Consider the following 22,895-nt stretch of genomic DNA (forward strand, 5'->3'; position numbering starts at 1 on the left):
TCAGGTAAGCATTTCAATATATTTATCAGGTGTGGAATGGCCCTTAGTATGGTACAAGCAGGGACTCACAAAGAATTTATGGGAGCAGTCTCTATTCATCTCTGGCTGAGGCTATGTTTGTCCTGCTGGTGATTTATGTATTTTATTTATTTATATATTTATTTCTAAACTACCCCTGTCTAACAATAGTCTTGGGGCAGTTTCCAACCATGAAAATCGCAGATACAGAGTTCACGTATAAATTCCAGATACATATAAAACCATAGATTTTAAAATAGACTTTAAAACAATCCATTTAAAACAGTATAACAAACCAGATTCCTATTCTGTCAGTAGGCCTGGGGGCAGATGTAGCAAATTTCACCCCAGTTTAAGTGGCACCCCAGTTTAAGAGGGAGAGGTGGTAAGGGTCCCAATCAGATAACAGGAAATGCTTAGCCGTGGCCTCAACCATAAGCCTGGTGGAAGAGTGCCATTTTACAGGCCCTGGTGAAAGCTGTAGCATGCCAGGTGGCCATGACATTGATGGCAAGAGATGTGGTGGAAAGAGCAGCATTGGGACTGAGGACATCATCAACCCCCCCACCCCACCTGGTCTCACAGCAGCTCTAACAGAGCAGGCCTATACAACATTTCTTTGCTTGAGGCATTTAACCCCCAATTTTCCCCACTGGATTTTTAGGTATTTCAGAAAATCTGCCCCTTCCAAGTTTGTAGGAAAATTGCTTGCTCTCCATCTGGCCCCCAACATGCTAATTTCAGAATCTCCGGACTGTGGTAGAGCTGCCACTGGAGTGTTCTGCTCATTCAGACCAACATGGCTACCCACTTGAATCACACCACTAAACAGTCTGTTATCAATACTCTCAAATTTTAAAAGATAGCCAAACGCACTTTTTTATTAGGACCACATAAAGCCAATTCTATCTCAGTACATTCTTTACTACAAAAAATGTTTTCTACTTTCAACAACACATGCTCAGGGAGCATAGAATGTAGCAATTTGCAGCTGTCTCTCAATACTGGGCATATTCATAATTCTGCAGGTAGAATACGGGAAAAACTGATATACTTTAAATACTATAAATTGTCAAGTAGTAAAATCTTATGATAAAGTGTATTTGTTATAGCAGTAAAATGATAGTTAAATATTATCTGCATTTCAATTTTTCCCCCAAATTTAATTTCCCTCCAAATTACTTCAAAATCTCCAGAAGTTTTATATTTCTAATTTGAGCACTGTGTACTATGTTCACCGTCCATAACATAGATTACTTAAACACATAAAAACATCTGTAAATTGATAATACCCTGAGAAAATAAAATAGGTTATAGCGATTAGTGATAAGTTCTACAAGTAATTGCTTTCAACTGGCTATTCCCCTGAGCCTGAACATTAGGAAATTTTGCATTTAATATGCTGTAAGAATTTCCAAACTGCCTAGCTGATAGCTTTTAAGCAGTTTGCTCAGAACTTCACAGCTACATCTATTTTAAAAATACAACCAAGTTATTTTATTCTCAGACACCATACTTCAAAACAACAACAATAGTTTACTTTTATCCAAGCAAGCTGTTTATAGTACACTTATATTATAAACAGAAAAAACAATTTCTACTTACTCCAAAGGGTACCGCATAGGCAGAATATGAGTGCCCTCAAGTGTAGCATTATCAATAGATAAATTTCTACAGCATTTTTCACCTTAAAATTCTTGTTAGCCCCAAGAGTCATGTTAGATAGATACTTCTGTTGCCTGACAGAATCCAAAGTTTTGAAACTTTCAATTTTAAGAAGCCTATAACATTCTGTAGAGTAATAATTTTCTTAAAATTGATCTGCATAGCCACCTGAGTTTTTGAAGACAGGGCGGAGTATAAATCCCATAATAAATTAATAAATCTCTGCTAAAAAGCTAATATCAAAAGGCAATTAAGACAAGTCCCAACACATTGCTTCTTTAATTTAACCATTTCATGTTTTATATATGAAAAAAGCTGACCTGTGTTTCCAAACCTATATAACTGTCACAAAAATGCAAGCTAGGGCTTGTCATCAATCACGTTCATATCAATTATACAAAATGATTGACAACTTGCAGATCAAGCTATACATTAAATGGAGTTCTCCAAGTCCAAGGCAACTTCTCTATGGCTCTTAATGCACAACAAACTGCCTCCATCCTTAACAGACTGTTCTCCCTGAAGACGTTTCTTAAGCTTATGTGAATTTTAATTATTTTAGCGTACAGTTGCCCATGTTGCTACAATATCCAACAATCATTTTTTAGGGATTTGTGCCACCATTGGCCTAATAAATATCACCATCAATACCAGGTAGGAATCTGGGTTTTGTGTAACAAACAAGGCACAGGACATAACTGAAAGTTAAAGGACATTTCAGAAAAAACCTTCTAGAAGTGTTTGTTGAATTCCAGTTCAGTAGGTGAAAGGGAAGTTCCCCTTGGCTAACCATTTTAATGTTCCTATCAAAGAAAGTTACATGCTTGCTACATACTCCCAACTATTCAACTGAAAAAACCTCTTCATGGTTAATGAAGAATCAATATTAGGAAGTGTAATAGTTGTAACAGCATTCTATCATAGATTGAATCATCATTATTAATACAACCATTTGGCGAAGGGGAAAGAAAAATAAGGTTCCATAAAGTTTAGGGATATGAAAGGTATACAATGCAATACTGCTTAAATCCATTGGAAAGACATTCTATTGCACTTCCCTCTGTAGGCAGAAGTATTGATGAAGCCTGCAGATGCAGCAAGCAGTACTGTCCATAAAAAGCCAAGACAGCTGTTGCCATGGCTACTATAAGTCAGCTTATCAGAAAAAAAATTATTACGATTACTCAGAAGTTTGAGTTTAAAAGATACTAGGCTTGGATTGCTAATTGATGGAGGAAATCAACTATTATTTGCATGCAAGTGCATTGCTGTAGAGTAGCACATGGTTCACAATACTTGGATACACAGCAGGAGGTGAAAAGGAAAAAAGAAATCAATGCCTTTCTGCTACTGCTCCTTCTCTTCAAGTACTGACAGTTTGTGTTCTGTATGCAGCCAAAACAAAACAACAGATACCCATCAGGTTTGTGTATCAGAGCTTTTTCCTTGGCCTACCGACAAAGTCCAAAAAGTGCTACCAGAGCGTCAAGCTTCAACACACTAGGCCCCATCTTCTTTAGTACTCCATTTGAACACTTATATATTTAATATTTCCCATTGTTTTCTTGTTTAACCAACATAAATATTTTAAATTCCTATTCCAAATTCATGGAGAGTTCAGCTATTTAAAGCAAGAAAAAGATACGACTTTTATAGTAAACACGTCATAACAAAGCTTTTCATCATTGAATGACAGTGAGAAAACATAATATTTGGAGTTCAGAGGTGTCATATTTTTGCTCTTTTTCTCAGCTGCCCCATTATGTAACATCTGTCGTCTTGAGGTGATATGTGCTACGCTGACTCCTTGCCTTCCTTAGCGTTCTGTACTTATTTTTGCTGCCACCAGAGCCTGCCTTAGAATTCTTATACTTGAGACACAAAGGACAGGATGGCTCAGCTGTGCATAGTAGAATGAAAGAATGGTCAGTGTGTGGGGGCAGCCCTATGGCAAAAGGGAATTCTTACTCTTAAGTAGTTGTTTTCTCTTAAATCAAGAACTTATTTAGGCATATAACAGCTTAACGGTTCAACATAGTCTAATAAGCATAATGGTTTCAGATAGGTGTTCTTGTTTCGCTGAAGTTCTTGGACAAAAGCTTATTTCCTCACTTGCAGGCTAAGCACATAACTACCACACAGGCTTCTTTTCCTCACTTGCTACTTAAGCTAACACCTTCCACACAGAACACTTTGGCTAACACCTTCTCACTCTACAGCAGCTCATTCAATCTCTTCCCTCCACAGAAAACCCCACTATGACCCATTATGCACGGCTGCCGAAACGGCGATTTCGGGTCACATGGAAAACGCGGAGGGGGAAGACGCGAAGCACGCCGGTTATGCACGGGACAGGGCGTGACGGCGGCAAAACCCAGAGTAACCGATTATGCACGCGGCGATCCCAGCGCCGCTTCTGGTTGTGCCCCAGTCACCCGGAAACTGCGCTTTCTTCCGCATTTCGCTAACGCAGCTTTTTCGGCGGCATGCACCGAAGCTGCGGCCGGTTTCAGCCGGCACCGTGCATTATCGGTGATTTTAGTCGCCGCCATTCTCCCCCTGCATAATGGGTCTAACTGTCTCTCACACAAAGCTGCTCATAACCAACCAGTCAGCTCCTCACCCCATAAGTACAGCCACTATAATTATAATTATTTATTTTTATACCCCACCCTTCGCATGTGGCTCAGGATGGATAACAAAAAATATACAAGATAATAAACTTTATATAATTAATTTAGTTACTGTGTAAATTTAAGTTGAAATTGTACACTTAAGGCACCTCCTAAACAAGTTAAAGAGGTGGCTAATTTATATTGGATGGGTTGCTGTTTTGTGGGTGGGATTCTTGAGCAAGGAGGTCAGCATTTCCTCAGTGTTAATCCCCTGGCTTCAAGGCCCACCAAAGGTGTGGACAGTCCCAACTGTAACAGATGTCAATCACCCACCGAAGCCCATTCCCCTTTCTTACTCTTAAAAGTCTGCCTTTTAAATCATCACAGCAACAAACATATAAAGCTCCACACTAACTTATAAATAAAGCTCATATTTATATAGTGAAAATATCACAAGAGGGAAAATCAGCAACAGCCGAAACCTGAAGCAAGTTTGCCACTAGTCTGTGTCAATAAAGTAACAGTGCCAACTGTACTTCACTATTGCTGAAAATAACATAACATTGTTTTAAATTGTATATGAAATTCAAGATTCAATGTTTGAGTATCTGAAAACAAAAATAATTACATATTTTAAATTAACTGTATACTATAGATCAGGAACTTTTACTCATAGAAGCAAGCACAGACATTTTGAACTCTGAGGGTCTCAGTTATCATTTAAACATGAGAAGGGTACAATTTTGGATGATACAGCAGGCCTGGATCAGAATGCAGATCTCATTAATAAAGAAAATGAGTTATTAAATGGCACCTCTAATTCAACTTTCTACCCCTGGAATTGCCATTAGGCCTTATTTTAGATGTCTAGGAGACTTGAACATATAAAGCTGTGCTGTAAGAGCTTGAAGTCTCGTTTTGGTTTGATTCATTGCTATACTTTATAGATGAACACTTAACCTCTTTTTCTAAAGAACCTTTATCTTTCATTCCACACCAAACTGGCATTAAACATGGTTGAAGAAACACCTTCCAAACATGCACCAGCTTTCTTATTATGTTTCATATATACATGCACCAAGACATACACTAGCAACAATAGGAGCTATCTGCATGGTCTGCAACATGCTGTACTCAAATACATTCAGCTGATTGGCAATATGCTTTACTTACAATCAATATACATAGCCATATCTTAAAATGTACCTTTGAAGTATACAGTACCAAGTTCTGAGGTACAGCTTTAGCCTAAAAAATGTATATACTACTCACCTCAGAACTGAAGTAATCAAAATCACACCACATATGCACAAAATAGGTTTTATACAGCCACTCTGGCTCCTTGTCCTCCAATATAGATGTAGTACTGCAAATTACAGGGAAGTCCATCATCTAGCACTGTTTGGCACTTTGCACAATGGGGAAAATGTACATGGCCAAAGGTATTATCCACAATAAAAGAGTAGGGACCAGATTCCCAGGGATCGATATAAAGCAACTGCCACCATATTTTCACAGTACTGTCATGATATCCTCAATGTTAAGTTCTCTGCATATTAGAAATATGTAAAACCATATATATTTTAAAAGTTGAACTGCTTTTCTATTTTTCTATATTTATTTTAACAATTTCTATGCCACCTTTCCACCCAGTTCAGAGCCCCAAAGCTGTGAACATTTAAAACATTTAAAAGAATGTTTAAAAACAAATAGAGTACATTAATGTATTTTAAACAAACACATAATGACACAGCCAAGAAGGAGAGTTAATAAGAGTTAGTAAGGAAATGCCAAACAAAAAAGTATTTAAACACTGGCAGAAGACAACAATAGAGGAAATTCTGGGTAAGATTTTAAAATGGCACACATACTTCAAAAACCATCAGCAGAAAAGTAATTGCCAAAGTACAATTTAGACAACTGCTGTGAACTAGCAACTGCACTCAATGGTGGAAAGTAGTTTCATTTTAATTTAAGAGTTTTCAGGGGGAGATGTCTTCAAAATAATTCTCTATGTAGTAATTCGAACTCTTCGCTTCCCTCCCTCCCCTCCAGGTCTGTACAATGAAGTATCCCTTAAAACTTGAGATTCATCAAGAAATGTCTGTGGCAAAGAGAGTTCCCATTAGTGTTTTACCATGGCAGGGAGTACAACCATTTCATAGGAACTCTTAGTAGCTACTACAATTGTTTTCCCACTGCATAAATTGAAACAGTATTAACAGAGTAACTTTGTATTAGTACACAGAACTTAAGTGTGACGAAGTGCAATCCTAGGTAGAGTTCCTGCAGACTAAACCAAGTGAATTCAAAAGATTACAGTGAAAAGTCCTATGCATGCTCTCTTGGAAGTAGACCTTATAGAACATAAATATCCTTATGTTCAAGCAAATATGCATAGGATTAATCTTTTAAAAGAATCCACTTATTTAAAAGGAGATGTTCGGCGTGTGCTCAGATCCCTCTCACTGAAATCAAAGAGAGAGAAATATGATGAAATTAAACTTAAACTGCAATTGCCAGTGGGCTTGGAGAAAAAGTTTAACATGTGAAACTGGGCAGCTGAAGTTTTTCAGAGAGATAAACAATACCACCTGGTGAATAACATTCTGTTAAGAATCTATAAAACGGACAACTTTCCCCCCTTCCAGGTAGTTGGTAACTCTATGGACCCAGGCTCAAATAGTTTACCTCAAATTCAAAAACTATGGATTATATGGAAAATTCATATATATATATATATATATATATATATATATATATATATATATATATATATATATAGACACAATTGAAGAGAGAAACAGGACAATATCAGCCCATGCATTTGATCATTCTTTCCAATATTATCTAGAAAACATGCCTCAGCACTGCTCCTAGCCTTTATGTTTATGATGCAAAAACATTCCTCCATGTATGCGTAATCTTACTGGCAGTACACAACGTAAATCAGGGGTAGTCAAACTGCAGCCCTCCAGATGTCCATGGACCACAATTCCCATGAGCCCCTGCCAACATGGGGCTCATGGGAATTGTAGAGCCTTTATTTAAGCAGGGGCTCATGGGAATTGTAGTCCATGGACATATGGAGGGCTGCAGTTTGACTACCCCTGCCTTAAATAAAGGAGGAGAAATGTAAGGGGGCTTCTGATTTGTTGATACTCTGATTTGTAGACCAGAGTACACAGGTCGTGAAATTCAACAGACCTCCAGCTGACAATTTCCTAAAACAAGCCATTCTCCTAACATCTGGTACATTTGCCAGGTAGTATAAGGGAGGACTTTGCCCCTTATTTTCCCATAAACTCTCCTATAACTAACTACTTAAATTTACAGAAGTTACTATACCAACCACCAAGAACAAAAACCATAAGATTTTTTAAAATGGGAAATGACCAGTCTCTCCAAGTACTACAATATGTTTCTCACTCTTAACAGGCTATGCATTTATTGTTATGGAGCAGAACTAAACACATCCAAGTTTTTCATTTCAGAGAACTGTAGCTAAATTAATAAAAGGTGTCTCAATATTAGATTTAAGAGTAACATATTTATTTTAGGTATTCTCAAATCACAGCATTGAGTGCCATAAAATAGTACTCAAAATTCTGCCCACAATCCTTCTAAAACTTAATCAATTGGGCTTACTTACTAAGTACTACAAAAACTAATAACGCTGTATTGTTCATTCTACAAATTTGTTCAAGGAACACAATAGTGATTTTTGTTTTTTAATCTCAGAACTCCTATTAAATATTAGTACCAGTATACTTAATAAAATAATTAAAAATGAAAGTGGAGAGCTTTTAAAGACATTAAACCTAAAGTAGAAAGTTGTTCAAAAGTATGATTGTTCAATAGCATGTACTGTCAAGGTTCGGAATCAACAAGGTTGCCTAAAGTAACCTCACATTTTCAATGAGATCATAAAGTGATTTATAATACTGACCCTCAGCTTCTTCCATCCCAAATATGTTATATTTAAATAAAATACTCAAACTCAGCTCTTCATTTTACTTTTCATGGGGTATAATTAAAACTTAATCATTCCCTGGTTTTACAGGGAACTAAAGACACTCAGATTTTGGTGAGTGCTACATGGAAATACAAGAAATTAAGTTGCCCACGAAGTGAAACTAAACATCTAAGTATTGCAAAACAAATGATACATTAGCTAGTTTACATTTTATTTATAAAATTTATTTAAAAAAACAAGAGGCATTAATATTTGGCTGCTACTGTAAAACATTTTGACCTCAGAGCAGTTTATTTGTAAGTTAGACTGCAACACTAAACAATGTTTTTAGAAAGCCTTAGTGAACTCAGTGAAACTGACTTCAGGGTAAACATACTTTAGACTCTACAGTATTTGTTAAAAGTTTTTGTCTACGATATTCTGTTAATACAGAAGTTTTGATATTCTAAGAGTAGTGTTAGCAATGCCTTCTTCATAGTTTCTACCCTTTACTTTCTTGCCAAGGTTTTCCACTATGTAGAGATGAACAGCTCCTCCTAAAACATAACAGGCTTGCTGTGATTGACACAATCAAATGTACATGATATTGGGCCCAATATCCATCAGTGAATAAAGTTTTGTTAACACTACTATTTCAAAACTGGCCTACCTCAAACTACAGACCTATTACCCAAAATTACCATACAGAGTTTTACCCCTACTCAACCCAGTAAATAAAGCAAAGTGCATTGTCAGGTACATAGGCCTGAACACAGACAAATTAAAAATTGATAACTTTTAAAAGGATAAGTTTACAAATCATACAGAGGGGGAGTTTATCACATATAATACATAACATGAAAAAACATAACCCCATGGCTTAACCATGTTAAATAGAATGACTTATATTTACAAATAAGTCTGTAAAACCTAGTTAAACATTTAAAACAAAGACTATTACAGAATGTAACTCCCATGAAATGGCATTCTCTCACACATCAAAATAATCACCTTGCTACATCTCCCCACTCCAATTTCAAAAAAGCACTCCCTGTAAATGTATAGTTGTATCCCAACCAGTGCAAGCTACATTCTGCGACAGCTGAGGGAATGGTGTTGATCCAAATCACAACAATAAAAAGTCTAACTGTGCAGTCCTGAAGCATCAACCATTCTGCAAACGTGGTCAAGGAGAAAAAGAATCCCATCTGTAGCAAGGCTCAGAATAACAAAGAAGCAAACAGAGAAAAGTAACGAGATCCGCATGCACAACGGGACTAGACTAAATGGCATCCCACATACAATCCCACTCCTCCTACATCGCACACACAGGAATCTGAAGGGGGATGCATCTCCAGTGCAAACATGTGCCAGAGTAGGAGTGTGAAATCCCAAAGGTGTCCTTGCACTGAGCTTTATATCTGTGCAGAAAGGGCTGCCCCAGGGTGAGAGGGGCAACAGAGACTTCAGAATAACAAGTTGCTGAAGAAACGGAATTTTTCCCAGCACTACTCGGGCCACCAAGACAAATTAAAGGCAAAGGGAAGAAGGGGGAGGGAAAAAACCGCCGCAGCAGCAGCTTTACTACGAATCCTCAATCATCAAAGCAGCATCATTTCTAAGATAATAAAACTTCCCCAGCAGCATTACGGGAGAAAAATCAACCCAAGAGGAAAAAATGGCCTGGAAAAAAATAATCCTGAGGAAAACCAGAAGGGATGGGAGAAATCTTTCTCTCCTCCCCTCTATTCAAATGTGTCATCTCTTTCACCCCCCCCACCTACCTCCAATGTGTCACTTACCCCCTCCCGTTCCACCACTCCCTCCTCCTCTCATAAACTTACTTCAATCCTTACAGGTGACAGAAAGAACATGCCCCCTTCCCCGCATCCCTGGGCTACACAGATTAGGGTGGGGAGAATTAAACTGAAGTTGTTTCTCCTTATCTCCAAGTTGGCTCAGGAGTCTTACATGGTGGACTGCACCTCCCACCTATCCATCCTTTAAAAAAAAATCTTCCCCAATAAACTCCCTGAGACAGAACGGGAGGGGGGAGGACTAACCCTACTCAAAGGGGAAGGGAGGAGAAAAAGAGAGAGAGAGAGAGAGAAGAGAGAACAGAAAGAGAAAACAGGGAGGTGGTGGAGGAGGAGAGAATCCAAAAGGTGGGATACTACACCCTGCTGGTGGTGGTGATGTTGCTGCTGATGTCTGGCTGGGGTCCCCCTGGCAGGACCTCTCTTTGAGGGGGAAGGACTCCTCTTCATAGGGAGAAGGTGGTGCAGCTGCTCCTCTGGGCCTCCCTGTCCCCCTCTTCTTGGCTCCTCTCTCCTCCTCCTCCTCTCACTTTCTTTAATCTAAGCTGGGAGTGGAAGATGGTTGGTTGGTTGCTCCCTTTCCTCCTCCTCCTCCTCCACTCCTCTTCTCCCTCTCCTCTGAGGGGTCCTTTTCCTTCCCCTGGCCCTGGGGGCTCCTCCTGCAGCGAGAGGAGGGGACGGGCAGGAAGAAAGGAACGCAGCAGAAGAGGCGCAGGAGAAGAGAAACTGTGACACAAAAACAAGCCGAGAAGCTGAACTCTTCTTCAATCCCATTCACCCGGCCCGGCCGCAGCACCGCACGCCTGGATCACTCCGCCACCGGCCTCCCTTCGCTTGGCTTGGCTATGCCTGGCCTGCCTGAGGCGCGCGCTCTCGACGCGCGGGCTGCGCGGGCCCGACACAACTCCTCTCGCTCGCACTGCTACTCCGGCCGCTCTTCGGAGCGGAGAAGGAGAGGAGGAGGAGGAGACTGGGAGGGACAAAAGCTAAAAGGGAGGCGGGCTCCCCCCCCTCCACCCGGGCTCCCCACCCTCTCTCCCTGTGAATGAGGAAGGAGGGGGTGGCCGGCCTCCTGGCGGAGAGGAGGGGGCGCCTCAAGGCTTCTCCTGAGGGACTACTTGACGTGTCGGTGCAGCGAATTTATTTCCCTTTGCCTAAGGAACGGGCTGTGCTGCGGCACCCATTGCCTAGGGAAAAAACCCGGATGTAAAGTGAGTGAAACTAAAGTAGAGTGAAGTAGGGCAGCAAACTCTAGTAGAGCAGCAGTAGCGGCGGCGGGGGAGGGATCATGCACCAGGGCAGGCAGTGGCGGCCGCGAGAGGAGACCAGAAGCGCGAGCATCTCCTTTTCCCCTTCCCCATTGCGAGAGGCTCTGCGCAGGAAGCGGATACACCGAGGAATGAGGAGAAACACGGCCAAGCATCCTCCGTCGCTCCCCCCTCCCCCCCCCCACCCACCCCGCCCCAAGTGCGAGGGATTCTGCACAGGAAGCTAGTGCACCAGGGCAATCGCCCCCCCCCCCCCAACACTTAGTAGTCGGATAAACATTTCCCCTCCTCCCCCCCCCCATTTGCAAAAGATTCTGCACAGGAAGTTGATGCACCAAAGGCAGGAGTAGAAGCATGAATAATCGCCCCAATGCAAGGGGCTTTGCACAGGAAGTTGAATGCACCAAAGCAGCCGCCACACAAGCATCCTTCGCCTAACGTACGGGATTTTGCACAGGAAGCTGACATACCGGAGGAGGGAAAGGGGTGTGAGAGAGAACAAGAATCATCATCATCCCAAAGCGAGGAGCTTTGCACAGGAAGTTGATGCAACAGGGCAGCAAGCGGGGGGGGGAACCAAAATAACTATACATACCATCCTCACGATAAGAAGAGCTTTCTTGGCCGCGGGACTTCAGCCCGAAACCTACGTAGTGGAAATGTCCCCACCGCTAAAAAGAATGGAACTTACTGTATGTCAAAGGTGCGTGCTAGAAATTAAACCAGGGGGCGGGATCGGAAGCGTCATTTCAAACCAATGCGAGGTAACAGAACAAAATTCGAGTCCAGGAGCACCTTTACGACCAACAAAGTTTTATTCAAGGTATCAGGTTTTCTATGCACGCACACTTCCTCAGATGTATTGAAATGGAAGTTGTCACTCCATATATAAAGGCAGAGGGTGAGGAGCCAATGAACAGACATCCTAATGTAGGTGTTTAACAGATGCAAGGACCAGTGAGGAAGAACAAGCTTAGTTTAAATGGTCACTTGTTTGGATTTAATTCCGGAGGGAAACATAGGTGAACAAATATGTCAACATTCTAGAGTAATGTGTAAATATAACCACCTTAATTGTGGAATGCTGTGGGTAATAACAGACCCCATTGTTATCCTCCAACAACAGGGTCGTTAAACATCTTCATTATGTTGCATGCTACTTTGCTGCTCATCCTCTGCCTATATATATGAACCGGTAACTTCTATTTCAATATATCTGAAGAAGTGTGTTTTCACAGGGAAAGTTTAGATCTTGACTGAAACATTGTTGGTCTTAAAGGTACCACTGAACTCAAAGTCCATTCTGTTGCTTTAGACCCACATAGGTACTCCACCTCAATCTATCTTCAAAGGTAGTTCGCTAAGGTGCCAAAGCAAAATAAGAGGGACAGATTATAACATGAATCCTAGCTCCAAATACAGCTGTATAGTTCAATCCAGAATTGAAGTATATATTTATGCAGCTATAGGACGAGTTCTCGTTTCTTTTCTTGTACTAGTATTATTTTCCTCCCTGATCCCATTAAAAAACTGGATTTATTTAAAATGTTATATTTAGTAGTTCAGTTTTTGTTCATGGATTCCATGAAGAATAGAAAACCCATCCCTCAATTGTCTCTAAATGCATGCCGTTTAAAAATTAATTGAATGTTTGAACTTGAAGGTATAATTTATATGCGCAATTTGATACAGTAAAGTGGTTCCAATTTTACATATTACAGATAACAATGCATAAATATGTATGTTTTGTAACGTTTTCGTGTAGTTTACTATTTAATAAATATAATTTTAAACTGGGGTAGCACATTTTGAATTATATGCTTAGGGGCCCATTTTAACTAATTGGTAGAGCTCAATATAGTGGTTACAATACAGTAAAAAGAAATCAGCGGCCTTTAAGATAGTTGCTCCTAAAATTCCATTCTATTGTTTTTAATAGTTATGGTTAACTTGTCATATGAACTAGTTTTATGATTTTAGAATGCTGAAAAGCCACAGCAAGAAGTTTTAAAGAATTTACAGTCAATTTATTGGATCCCTGGCCCCAAGGAGATTAATCTGGCTTCCACCAACCTGGTGGAATACTCTGCCAAATGAGATCAGAGCTCTGCAATACCTTAAACAGTTCTGCAGGGCTTGTAAGATGGATTTGTTCTGCTGGGCCTATGGTTGAGGTCTAAAATAACACCTAAATCCACTGACCTCTCTTGCTGTACCCACTAAAGTATGTCCCCTAGTGAGGGTTGGGTTATTATGACCCGCTGACCTGGTTTCCCCATTTTATAAACAAATTAGCATGGGCAATATTAGTATTTTAATAAGCTTTTGTGAGTCACCAGTAACATCAAGAACTGCATGAAGAGCTACATTCAGTAGGTTTGGCACATACAGACTACCAAACCACAGAAGAGTGGGACAGTGGTGAAGCATGTTTGCACCAAGATGGCAGAAGATACTGTTTTCCAAGTTAAGGATGTGTTATATTACAGAATACAGATGTGTAAAAATCCAGTCAGAAGAGCAAATGGTACAGTTAAAGTAGATATAGCCTGTCCCATCAGTTAAAGAAGTGAGCTGAATAGTGTACATAAATCTCTTGAGGTAAATTTTCTTTAGTGAACTAACCCAAACCTGCATATAAAGCTCAGCAACTTCCTGATAGAGTCACCCTTAAAATGTTGGGTATTTGAGACTACATATTGTCACAACCTATGATACTGTTTGAATAAATCTATTCTAGTGATGTTCAGTTTCTAGACAAATATGCCAATAGGTAGCATCCATCAAGACCCCATGAGACAATGCAGCTATAGGATGAAGGCAACAGAGGTCTTTTATGTCACATCTAGAGGCTCTCCCGCTCCCCAACATTCAAGAACAGCTTTATGAATGGGAAGAGGAGCTACAGGGAGAAGGGGACTAGACAAATCCATCTTTGTGATCCCTGACATATATATGCATAATTCATATAAGGCCTGCCTAATACTGAAGGCTCATTATTATTATTAGTGATAGTGATTGGAAGACTACTCACATCATTTTGGGAAACTATACATTCTGAGCTGTGATACCTGAGAAATCTACTCTTCAGAAAACAGAGTAACATTGTATATACAGTAGTATCATAGTAGCAAATTTTTGCAAGTTTATTGCTGGCGTGTATTTACTGTAGATGTTGCAAGAAGCCAAAATGAACTTATTACTAAGTTCTGAAACAACAAGGCCTGTATAATGCAGTCATGATGAGTAGGTGATGGTAGGAAATTGATAGCAATACTAATGTTATAATTACAGAATTTCTATAAGTGTTTAAATGATGGGAGGTCTATGAGAACTTTATCCTTAAGAGGTTGCTTTGCAATATTTGTAACATATTACAGACTAACTACCCAGTGAATCCAGATGTAGTCCTAGATCTTAAAAGTATCAGTTACCCAACATAGTATATGCCTTGTATCTTGCATACTATTTAGTGGTAAATCATCCTCACTATAACTAGTAGTAGAATGACTAGCCCCTTTTTGGCAAAATAAAGCCCTACCACAGGGCCCTCCCCAGACTAGATAGTGTTCTCCACATACTGGAGGGACTCCCCATGCATGCAGAAAAATGTAACTGTAAATTAACCAAAAGGGACAGAATATTGATGGCAGCCAAGTATTAGTTAAAAGAAAAGAAGAAAACTCTGTGGTTTAGTGCTAAGTTGACAACAGGAAACCTGTCCCTTTAACAGAGACTTAATAGAGTATAATTTACCCTCACACCAAGAAAAGCTTCAGCTGCCTATTTTCATGCTGCTCCCCCCCCCGTCAAGTTACATCCAATTTATAGTAACTTCATAGAGTTTTCATGGAAAGAGATGTTCAGAAGGGTTTCCCAAATTCAGCCTCAACCTCTGTACCCAGCATGTGTTTGGCTATACAGTTCTTCTGCTTGTGTTTCCTCAAATCTCTTGTGTCCCAGTTGTCTTGTTACTGGATGGCCACTAGGAGTCTCCAAAATGTGTTGCCTGCGTGTTCAGAGCAGCCATTCTCAACAGAGGCCATATGGCCTCCTGGGAGGCCTTAGCACATTTGAAGGGGGCCCCAGACTGGAAAACATGAGAAGGGTAGTCCAAAGGGGCCCTGATAGCCAATGAAATACCCTTATTGTCACATATTGTATCAGTAATTGCTAGAACATCCAGCCTTCATCAAGGGAAAGAAAAAGAAATAATGTAATCAGTTCTTTTGTGTGCTTGAATTAATGCATTCAAGAAAAAAAATGAATGCACATGCTTCTCCAGGTCAAATGTTTTAAACTTTAATTTCATACAGTCTTTTAAAAACTTTTTCCAGAATGTCGGAATGGTCATGTTTTCTTGGTGTTCAATAATAAATGATTTTTCTATCTGTTCTTGTTGTGTTGTGTCCTTGATGGATGGGGGCCCTGGAACCTGAGAAGAGTTCCTAAAAGGGCCATGGCCCCAAAAAGGTTGAGAATGGCTGGTTTAGAGGACTGTGCAGAACTACAGTGCTCCTTGTTCCAGCCGGCTTTCCCTAAGCCACTGCCTAACTGGCTTCTGAGGTTTTCAGCCTGAGTGTTTCAGCCACCCTGTTCCCTGGGACCCACAGTGAATCTGGCCACATCTCCTTCAGAGAAGAAGAGCTGGTTTTTGGTACTCTGCTTTTCACTGTCTAAAGGAGTGTCAAGGTGGCTTACAATTGCCTTCCTTTCTTCTCCTCACAACATACACCCTGTGAGGTAGAAGGGGAGCTGAGCTCTAAGAGAACTGCTCTGTGAGAACAGCCCTGAGAGAACTATGACTGACCTAAGGTCACTCAGTTGGCAGCAAGTGGAGGAGAAGTAGGGAATCAAACCCAGTTCTCCAAATTAGAAGCCACCACTGTTAACCAACACGAAGCTGGCGATGTGTGTGCTGTCCCATCAACAACCATCTGGCCCTTTCATGGGTTATCACTTTCTTCTGGCCTACATTACCCTTCTGCTGCTTCCTTGGGATCCCTCCCTCTTGCTTCTGACCCACAGGAACTTTGGGTGGCCAGAATCTCTTCAGGTCACATTCTGATGTTTCCTTCAGCTTAACCATGTTTATTTCTGGCTGAGCCAGCTGGTGTGCCCCAACACCACCCAGGCCCTGGGAGTGATTCATCCAGACACAGGTTTCTTGCATGTCTTTTTTCTGTTTTCTATTATTTAATTCTGACCATTGAAAATAAAAATAAATAGCTCAGGATGGATGTTACCATTTTTTTTCCTTTCAATAAAATAAAATATGTATTTTTACACTTATCTATCTGGTACCATATCTTATACAAAGAACCAGGGAGGAGAAATATTACATGGAACAAAACAACAACAACAACAAAACCTTACTGGAATTAGCTAGGACCTGAAAGGTTGGGTGTCACTGCAACGTAGACAATAGGTTATAAAGTTATATAAACGTTTATTGTGCACAGCTTTTTGTAAAAAAATATAAGGCTAAAAACATATGCAAAGCCCATAGGCCATTACTGAAAAATTATCTTATGTACCATAACATCTTAGGCCTTAGGCTTGATGCATTTTGACCCACTTTGGGTCTTCCTCAGAGGTCTAATTTTTTTCATACATTTTATCAATATAAAATGCAAAATACACAAAGCAGCCAATAACATAAACAAAATATAAGAACTTATTTTTTAGGATGACAAAATCAATAAAAATGAACTGGATGGGAAATGTCCATTTATCAGATAACAGTCCCCTTCTTTCAGGCTGCCAAGCAATGTTGATGTGTGCCCATGAAGTCAGTGCATGTACAAAAATAATGTCTTATTGTGTTGATCATGTTGCAGTGAGTTTTGCTTGGGATGGAATTTTCTAAGGCCACAACTTAAATCCACTTTATTTGGATTTAATTTATTCATTGTGCATTTCTTAAAGAAACTCAAAGATTGCATCATCTTTAAAAAAAAGCAATTTTAAACATGCATGCTTGAGAGTAAGTCACACTGAACTCTACTCCCAAGAAAACATCTGTAGGGTCAGGCAGCATGCTCACATACTCTGAAATGAGAAAACTAAGGCTGCAGTGTAAGATAATTAGGTGGCAATTCCCACTGGTAACCAGTACGGCTGCAATCCTAAGCACACTTGGAAATGTATCATTGATTTCAATTCCAGAGGGGTAGCTTCTGTAGCCAAAGAAGCAGAGAGTCTTGTGGCTTCTTAAGTTTAGTGAAGATATTCTGGCATAAGCTTTGTGATCCAGAGACCATGTTATCAAATGATGCTTGCATCTGTGAAAAATATAGTTAGAATAGGGCTGCAGGTGTCTTTCTGTTTGCTGCATAAGAAGTTCTACTTATGCATAAAGCCCTCACAACTTGAAGTGCTGCTTGGCATTTTTAATGTCCATGGCCATCAGCACATATTGTGGCAGCTAAGAATCTTTGAAGATCAGGCTGATGGAAATTTGCTATATTTGGCCTAATCTTTTATTTCTAGGTTGTTTCCTAACACATTGTTACAAGTCATGTTGCCTGTTATTGTACGATGGGGTCTTCATTCCAGGCTGTCTTATAATGTATTTGTTCAGGGCAGGGGCAACGGGCAGTTGGTTGTTCTAAGCACCTGTAATGAACATAAAAACCACATTCCAGGATGGGTCTGGGAACGGGTTTTGCCCTGGAAGACATGAGCACAGAAAACTGGAAAGCAGCCATTTGGGGTTTTGCCCAGCAGAGTTGTTTAAAATGCACAGAAGCAGTTTTTGGAGTTTATAACCCTGATGTTGCTTTGGGACTAGCATTGCTAGCGTGTGCACTTGTTCCTGTACTGCTGTAATACTTTTGCAGCCTGGATACTTGTACATAAATAGACGCCACAGACGAGCTCTCCTACAATTGCCAACTGACCAGGAAAAAAACAATTTAGCCTGTTGTTGTGACTTTAACAGACGCTGCTTGACCTGCAGGTAAAATTTTTCAAAACACGGAGAATAAACCACATCTGCTAATCCATCCAGATCAAGCTGCTGTCAGAAATTATATAGGCCAAGCCCTAGGAAGGGCATTTTAAAGGCCCACAGCTACTGCTCAGAGCTGGATAACATTTTCATAAGAATGTGAAATTCCTGCCCACTAAGAACTCCTGAACTCTCTAGAAGCTAAAATGACCAAACTGAGGCTGTCATACTCTTGTCACATTATGAGAAGACAAGACCCACTGAACAAGGCAGCAAAAAAAGAAGACCACCCAACATGAGATGCATTGACTCAATAAAGGGAGCGGCATTTAGTGGGCAAGAGCTGAGCAATGCTGCCAACAATAGGATGTTTGGGAGGTCATTAATTCATAGGATCATCATAAGTCAGAATAGACTTGATAGCACTTAACAAACACACACACAGTGGATGCCCAGTATGAAGATGTGTTTCATAGTAATTAGACAATTAATTCAACATAGGCAATAATATACATGTGCTCTATTTTTTAAAAAATCCATGTTTCAAAGATTGCAGTGATAGGTGGGGAGGGCAGTTTTCTGCAAAGGAAATTTACCTTCTTTTGTGAAAATGAGATGGACCACAACAGTAAAGATAACAAATGCCAAGTTTTTTGCATAAGGGTTAAAAGAATAAACAAACAAAAAACACCCAAATGTCGTCGGTCATTGTAAGATTACTAAAGAAAGCAGGAATTTCCAGCACTCTCCTGCTAGACCAGCACCATTTCCCACCCATAGGAAAAAGTGGAGAGAAGTGAGCTAAGGGGTTTCTATTTCAGAAATCTATGAAACAGAACCCGTTGGTCCATTCTGTTTGAAACTTAGGGAGTCTTTAGAGAAGACAGATCACTATTTTCTGGGTGAATTTAATTCAGATGACCATCAGGTATACTACTTTGGGCAAGAATCTTGCAGAAAAAATGGAGTAGCCTTCACAATCAATAAAAGAGTAGGAAAAGCAGCATTGGGATACAATCCCCAAAATGACAGAATGATCTCAGTTCGAATCCAAGGCAAACCATTCAACATCACAGTAATCCAGGTCTATGCCCCAACCACTGCTGCTGAAGAGGATGAAGTTGACCAGTTCTATGAAGCCCTACAACACCTTTTAGAAGCAACGCCAAAAAATGATGTGCTTATCATCATGGGGGATTGGAATGCTAAAGTCGGAAGCCAAAAGATAACCAGGATAACAGGCAAGTTTGGCCTTGGAGTACAAAATGAAGCAGGGCACAGGCTGGTAGAATTTTGTCAAGAGAATACAATGGTCATAGCAAACACTCTTTTTCAACAACCCAAGAGACGACTCTACACATGGACAACACCAGACGGTCAACATAGAAATCAGATTGACTATGTGCTTTGCGGCCAAAGATGGAGAAGTTCTATACAGTCAGTAAAAACAAGAGCAGGGGCTGATTGTGGTTCAGATCATCAGCTTCTTGTTGCAAAATTTAGGCTTAAATTGAAGAAAGTAGGGAAAAGCATAGGCCACTCAGGTATGAATTAAATTATATCCCTGATGAATATACAGTAGAAGTGATAAATAAATTTAAGGAACTAGATATGATAGACAGAAGAACTATACAAGAGCGAGCTTAACATCCCTGAAACCAAGACGGGGTAGTCACTGACTAGGAGCCAGACATCCTGGAATGTGAAGTCAAATGGGCCTTAGGAAGTTTGAGCAACAATAAAGCTAGTGGAGGTGACAGCAGTCCAGTTGAACTATTCAAAATCTTAAAAGACGATGCAGTAACAGTGCTACACTCAATATGCCAGCAAATTTGGAAAACTCAACAGTGGCCACAGGACTGGAAAAGGTCAGTGTACATTCCAATCCCAAAGAAGGGCAATGCCAAAGAATGTTCAAACTACCATACCATTGCACTCATTTCTCATGCTAGCAAAGTTATGCTCAAAATCCTACAAGCTAGGCTCCAGCAATATGTGGACCAAGAACTTCCAGAAGTACAGGCAGGATTTCAAAGAGGCAGAGGAACTAGAGATCAAATTGCCAACATACACTGGATCATGGAGAAAGCTAGGGAGTTCCAAAAAAACATCTACTTCTGCATCATTGACTATGCTAAAGCCTTTGATTGTGTGGAGCACAACAAATTGTGGCAAGTTCTTAAAGAGATGGGAATACCCGAGCATCTTATCTGTCTCTTGAGAAACCTATATGCAGGTCAAGAAGCAACAGTGAAAACTGGGCATGAAATCATTGATTGGTTCAAGATTGAGAAAGGAGTTCGGCAAGGCAGTATACTGTCACCTTGCCTATTTAACTTGTATGTGGAACACATCATGAGAAAGGTAGGGTTAGATGAGTCACACATTAGGATTAAGATTGCAGGGAGAAATATCAACAATCTCAGATATGCAGATGATACCATTCTAATGGTAGAAAGTGAAGAGGAACTAAAGAGCCTTTTGATGTGGGTGAAGGAGGAGAGTGCAAAAGTTGGCTTGAAACTCAACATCAAGAAAATGAACATCATGGCATCCAGCCCTCTCAATTCCTGGCAAATAGATGGGGAAGAAATGGAGATAGTGACAGATTTTATTTTCCTGGGCTCCAGATGAGGACTGCAGCAAAGAAATTAAAAGACACTTGCTCTAAAAGAGAGCTATGGCAAATCTAGACAGCATCCTAAAAAGCAGAGACATCACCCTGCCAACAAAAGTGTGTCTAGTCAAGGCTATGGTTTTCCCAGTTGCAATGTATGGCTGTGAAAGAAAGGACCATAAGAAAGGTCAAGTGTCAAAGAATTGAGGCTTTTGAACTCTGGTGCTGGAGAAGACTCTTGCGAGTCCCTTGGACTGCAAGGCGAACAAACCTGTCAGTCCTAGAGGAGATCAGCCCAGGCTGCTCTTTAGAAGGCCAGATCCTGAAAATGAAACTCAAATACTTTGGCCACCTTATGAGAAGGAAGGACTCCCTGGAGAAGTGCGTAATGCTGGGAGCGATTGAAGGCAAAAGAAGAAGGGGACAACAGAGAATGAAGTGGCTGGATGGAGTCACTGAAGCAGTCGGTACAAACTTAAATGGACTCCAGGGAATGGTAGAGGACAAGAAGGCCTGGAGGATCATTGTCCATGGGGTCACGATGGGCCGGACACGACTTTGCAACTAACAACAACATTGGACCCTCATATTGATCCCTCACTGAAATCGATGGTTCCAAATATCTATACCCACCCCACCAAAAGAAGCAGAAGAAGAAGAAGAAAGCATAGATTTGTATATCAGACTGGTACTATCCTTTCTGAAAATTAGAAACAAATTGTAAAGTTGTTCTTCCCAATTTCCAAAACCAAAATTATATCAAAACTTTTCTTGGAACACACCAGGGTTTTAGAGCCAGGCTGCAAAAATTGTGTTCTGTGTTGTGCTTGTGCTCTCTACAAAAAATAGAATGTTGTATTGTTTCACTTAAATGCTTTTCTTATGTGTTTATGCGACAAACCATACTGCACCAAAGTTTAACTTTATCTTTTTATCATGAAAATCCATTTTGCCACTAATTGTTTCCTCAATTTATTCTGATTGCATTGTGTATTATTAAAAACAACAAACTTTAGCAGCCTCCTTTCTCTGGATTATTTCTTAATCTCTGCTCTATAAAAAGTAACCTAAAACATACACTGGGGTGCAAATCTGTGCACTTTGGGGGGCATAAGCACCAATGAACTCACTTTTAATGCTCTGGTCAAGATCAAAGACATTTAAAAATATATAGATTTTATCTTAAGACCCAAAGAAATATATAATAATAGTCGAATCTGAGCCAGCATGAAGTAGTGCATAAAGAGTGTCAGACTCTAATCTGGAGAACTAGGTTTGATTCCCCACTCCTCCACGTACAGCCAGCGGGGTGACCTTGGGCTAGCCACAGTTTTCTTAGAGCTATTTTGTAGAACAGTTCTCTTAGATCTCTCTCATCCCCACCTATCTCACGGGGTGTCTGCTGAGAAGAGTGGAAGGAAGAGCAGAGTATTAAAAAAAAACAGTTCTTCTTTAAATGCTTAAAGACAATGCATCTTAAACATAGGGAGCTACAGACAATTTTGTTGTCAGATTAGTTTACCAAGACAATGTGTTTGCTTTTTATTCTTTGTAGATATTATTGCAGATTTGGCATTTGATCACTATGGATCAATATTTTCAAGTTTACATATTTAACTTTGTATGGAATTCTCCGCATCCTACTTTTCTTTGTGAAGGAATCCTAAATTCCTCTATCAAGGACAGATTGCAATGTAAAGGGATGCCAAGACTCTGCAGGGGTAGAAGAATCTATCAAAATAATCCACCCCCAAAGCCTGATGGATTCAAATGGATTTCTGACAGCTCTAGGGGATTTTCCTGTTGATATGGTAAGTATTCCTGTTGATACCCTGGTTGACCTCTGGGATGAGGAGATGACCCAGGCAGCTGACACAATCACTCCCAGGTGCCCTCTCTCAAATGTTAGATCCCGGGGAGTCCCTTTGTTTGCTGAGGGGTTGTGGAAGGAGAAAAGGCAGATGGCTAGAATGAGAGCAAAGGAAGAC

At 40.2% G+C, this 22,895-nt stretch overlaps 1 protein-coding gene and 1 long non-coding RNA gene across 7 annotated transcripts in view; one reads left to right on the forward strand and one right to left on the reverse strand.

Moving 5' to 3' along the window:
* The window catches only part of PHF21A (PHD finger protein 21A), a 224,453-nt gene extending 212,409 nt beyond the window's left edge, over positions 1-12,044 (reverse strand). The window contains exons 1-2 of one of the 6 annotated variants that reach the window (XM_077322307.1): positions 10,433-11,018; positions 9,265-9,427 (exon numbers count right to left, since the gene is read on the reverse strand). The gene's annotated coding sequence lies outside the window, so the exon portion shown is untranslated. Of the gene's footprint in view, positions 1-9,264; positions 9,428-10,432; positions 11,029-11,933 lie in introns of those variants that run through there. The other 5 variants (XM_077322306.1, XM_077322311.1, XM_077322310.1 and 2 more) reach the window with 5 other exon arrangements.
* The window catches only part of LOC143830208 (uncharacterized), a 38,941-nt gene continuing 27,715 nt past the window's right edge, over positions 11,670-22,895 (forward strand). Inside the window, exon 1 of the long non-coding RNA XR_013228382.1 lies at positions 11,670-12,041. This is a non-coding gene — a long non-coding RNA (uncharacterized LOC143830208). The remainder of the gene's footprint in view (positions 12,042-22,895) is intronic.

The sequence above is a fragment of the Paroedura picta genome, chromosome 2, assembly GCF_049243985.1.
Source record: "Paroedura picta isolate Pp20150507F chromosome 2, Ppicta_v3.0, whole genome shotgun sequence".
NCBI lineage: Eukaryota > Metazoa > Chordata > Lepidosauria > Squamata > Gekkonidae > Paroedura > Paroedura picta.